The sequence below is a fragment of the Wolffia australiana genome, chromosome 5, assembly GCF_029677425.1.
Source record: "Wolffia australiana isolate 7733 chromosome 5, ASM2967742v1".
In the NCBI taxonomy this organism is placed as follows: domain Eukaryota; kingdom Viridiplantae; phylum Streptophyta; class Magnoliopsida; order Alismatales; family Araceae; genus Wolffia; species Wolffia australiana.
Window position 1 is genome coordinate 14,929,274 of NC_135839.1, and position 4,366 is coordinate 14,933,639.

The 4,366-nt window shown below is 54.0% G+C and overlaps 1 pseudogene; it reads left to right on the top strand.

Annotated features, from left to right (window-relative positions):
- The first annotated feature begins 1,657 nt into the window (after positions 1–1,657).
- Positions 1,658–3,462, top strand: LOC144703408 (8-amino-7-oxononanoate synthase-like; annotated as a pseudogene).
- Positions 3,463–4,366: the final 904 nt, after the last annotated feature.

A 4,366-nucleotide genomic window follows, 5' to 3' on the forward strand; every position in this document is an offset into this window, starting at 1 on the left:
ATACATTAAACTCTAAGCTCATATAATAATGGAAACCTAAATAATTTTGATGTATTAGATGCCGCCAATCTACGGGGTGTATTGAGTTTTTTTGACAGAATTGACGGGCCATTCATCCTTAATGTAGCTAGAATGATAGACAGCGTTAAAAAAACGTTTTCCACATCATAAATGGCGTGTGGAGTTGACTTGGGACAAGTAAGAATTCTGAAGAAGTGATAAAGGTGATAGGAAATTATGACGAATACGATAGTCGGCGTCATCCGGAATTACGGATTGATGCTTTGTTGCCTAACGTCAATGCTTGGTGCTCAAGCGATTCTGAATTGACGTACATGATCTGACGTGAAAAAACATGCACGTTTAAAGATGTGTTACCATTTTAAAGTTGTCAAAACTGTACATGTTAGCCCATGCTCTAAGTGTGATCCTAGCTCATTTAACGTAAAAAGCTTTGAAGAATTTTCAAGGCCATGGACTTACGCCTGCGGAATAAAGGTCCAAACATAGATTCGACGTGGCTTGCGATCAATATCTCATTTGGCGGTCGTCCCGTAGCGTTATAAACATCTGATCGTCTCAAAAAAGATAAATATACTCGTATTTCGACGGCATCCTCGAGGAACTAACGGGTCGGGCGTACTGGCACCCGACGATTGTTAACCTTGCCGTCAGGCCACGTCCTGGGTCATCGTCTTTGGCCTGTTTGATACGACCAGTGGTTCTCTGAAACGACGGATACGAGGCGGACCTCAGCGCAGCGTTCATCTTGCAGCTGTCGGACAGTAGCTTTCAACCATCGCCTTTCGAAATTGTGATCGGTGATGTGCGAAGAAGGTTGACGAGGCGGAGGCGGAGTTCAAAAGCCCGTCATATGATGAGCGGTACAGTCGCGGGTTCCGTGGGATGAGTCCGCGGACCGATCTTCCCGAATGAAACAGTCTTTGGCCCGGCCCAAGTCGTATTTGTTTCCGGAAAGGCTGGAGATTATCAGCAATATACTCGGTTGGTGGATAGTCTCGCGCCCTTCTCGGGGCCCTGCCCCTGCCTCTGCGCCGGCTGCATGCGCTGAACCGGAAGGAAGCCTGCACACTTTCAAAGGACGTGAACTATACCGCTGGCGCTCCTCCGATGGCCGCCCACTCTTTTGGATAGACTAGAGGTGAAGTCGGGGGGCAAATCGTTTCACAGGCAAAGTCAGAAGTTTCGCGTTTCGTGTTGCGGGGGTCCGCCAGAGTTCCCTTATTTTGACGAGTTAATTAGCATAATTAGCACACCCTCGTTGGCCGCGAGAGTCTTCCACCGACCGTAGAAGTCGAACATAATTGGCATAATCAGCGTCGTCGACCGAGGGTAGAAGCCGAACATAATTGGCACTCCAATGAAGGGACCCAGGACAGCCTCGGGAGAGAGCTGTCAAAGAAATCAAAGGTGCCGGCGCCGGCGCCGGCCACCCAAGACGGCATCGTCATAGTTTTCGGAAGCAGACGGCGACGGCGGCGTTCCCGCATAAATAACCCTCCCGTGCACCGGCCAGTGCTACAACCGCGAAGCCGTTCTTCGTCCTCCCTAAGGTCGACCGACGGCTAGCCCAAGTTTTCCCGCCCGGCCTGCCGGAAAAGCCCATATCTGCCATTCGCCTGCGCAAGGAGTTGAGATGGCATCGGTATCTGCCACGTGGGAGGAATCGGTGGACAGAGCGCTTGCGGAGGGGGGTAGGGCCAAGTTTTTGGCGTACTTGCCCAAGATGTGCCTCCCCAGGGTGAACGCCGAGGACGATCCTTGGCCAACATCCGGACGTTAGAAGGTCCCGGACCATGGGACCGCACCTTGCTGGACGTGGAGGTGGAGGAGTCCACGGCTGGAGCTAGCAGCGACGGGGAGCCGGTAAGAAGGAAGATGGTTCTCTTCTCCGGCAACGACTACCTCAACCTCAGCGGCCACCCCGCTGTGCGCGAGGCCTCCATCAAGGTACGCTCTACATCAACGTTTGCGTCGTCTAGTGCATCGCATGAGAGGACCTACTCGTGGCGCAGGCGTCAAAGGCTTTCGGGATGGGTCCGAGGTCAGCGGCACTGATCAGCGGGCACACAGAGTACCACCGGCGACTGGAGACGCTGCTGGCGGAGCTGCACCGCAAGGAGGCGTGCGTCATAACGCCGACGGGGTTCGCAGCCAACACAGCCTTGTTCGCAGCGCTGGGCGCCGTGGCCTCCATCAATGCCGCATCCGCGCGGCCGACTACGCTTGAGAAGATTGCCGTTTTCTCCGATGCCTGAACCATGCGTCCATCATTGACGGCCTCCAGATGATGGAGCGCCACCGCCAGGCCGTCGTCTCCGTCTACAGGCACAACGACATGCAGCACCTGGACCTCCTGCTCACCAACTGCGCCAGCGAGAAGAAGGTCGTCGTCACCGACAGGTAGGTGGTGGACCTATGCATGTTGCGTCTGCCCTGCTCTCTTTACGATCGCTCACACACCCGTGCCCTTGGTGGATTTCTTTCTTGCGCAGCCTGTTCAGCATGGAAGGGGACTTTGCACCGATGCTCGAGCTGGTGGAGCTCCGAAAAAAGCACGGCTTCTTGCTCGTCGTCGACGAAGTAGGTCCTCCGAACTCTACGCGCATCTTCCGATATACTCCGGGCGTCTCCCCTTCTTAGTTCTTACGCCCGTCCCGTCGCGGAAACCTCTCAGGCACATACAACGCTTGTTTGCGGTAAGACTGGCGGCGGAGTGGGAGAGCTCTATGACATCCAGGACCATCTCGACATCATCGTCGGCACACTCAGCAAGGCCACCGGATGTCTCGGGGGGTACATCGCCTGCAGCGACAAATTTGGAAACCTTGTCCGTGGATTTGGTCGCCCCAACATGTTCACGACTGCCACCCCATTGCCGGTCGTTGCGGCCTGTTATGGTAAGCCCCGTTGCGCAACATGCCCGCCACTTGCGCTCGTTCTCTTCCCTCCCCAGAGCGCTGCGCACAAATGACGAGGATAACGACCCCTCCTAACCTTTCGCCAAATCTCGCGCAGCTGCGGTGACGGTGGCCAGGAAGGAGGGATGGCGCAGGCAGGCTGTTTGGAGAAAAGTGCAAGATTTTGCGGCAATGACTAAGCACCCCGCCAGCAGCCCCATCGTCTCTCGTTGTTGGCTCCGAGGCCACAGCCCTCCGGGCCAGCGAGCATATGCTCAAGCGCGGCTTCCTCGTGACTGCCATCCGCCCCCAGCTGTGGCGTCCGACGCTTGTCGGTGAGCTCCCCTCACTTACTCTCCTTCTTGCCTTGCTGGCCTCCTATTTCCCCTCCCCATGACGCGACGGTATCTTCTGTTTCCAGATTAAGGGTCACCTCACTGCGGCCCATACCTCGGAAGAACTCGAGAAGCTCGTAGCAGCACTCGCCGAATGCATCCCTGGTCTCCATCGGCCTGCAGATCTTCTTGCGGCGAGGCTCTAATCAACTCGGGATGCCGTAGAAACATGCGAGGAAGACAGCTCGTGAAGTTACTCGGCGCTCTGCCAGCTGATTTCAGGACAGCCACACAGCACGATCATTATTTGTTCTTTTGATTTGTTTTTAATTCAGATGCGTATTCGTTGCACTCCACCTTATTTTTATGTCCAGTTAATATAGCTGATCGCTGGGATATCCCTGCCAAACGAACAAAGAGGAAGAGTGTCCAAAGAGAGGGAGTGCGAGAAATTGTCAAGGAGAGATGCCTAATAACGGTCGTGATTTTTTCTCTTCATATCTCTCGTCTTCAACTGTTCTCTCTCTTCGGTCGCATTCCTCTGCCCGCGCTACATAACTCCTTCTTTCCGTCCTGGATGTCAGGCGTTTTTTCTTAAGACACACAGAGAGAGAAAGAGAAAAACCGTGATAGGCAAAGAGAGAACGATACCCAGGAAGAGAAAGACAGCACGCAACCGAGAAAGAGGGAGCGGATGAGAGAAAGAGAGAGCGTCAATGAGAGACTGGGTGATTGAGAGAAGGCAAGATAGATAGAGAAAATGAGTATGAGAAAGAGGGACAGAAGGCGAATCGGACAGACCGGGACAGAGGCAGGGCAGAGAGAGAGAAAGAGAGAGAGAGAGAGAGAGAGAGAGAGAGAGAGATATATATATATAGAGAGAGAGAGAGATAGAGAGCGAGAGAGAGAGAGCGAGAGAGAGAGAGCGAGAGAGAGAGAGAGAGAGAGAGAGAGAGAGAGTGCAGGAAAGAGAGAAACATAGAGTGAACAAGGGCTGGCTAACTGAAGGGAGATGGCAACAGGAGGGCGCCCCTCAACGGCGGCAGCGCCGGCAACTTTCGATGGCTGAGGGCAAACCTGCGGAAAAAACACTCAAAAGGAAACCTTTCT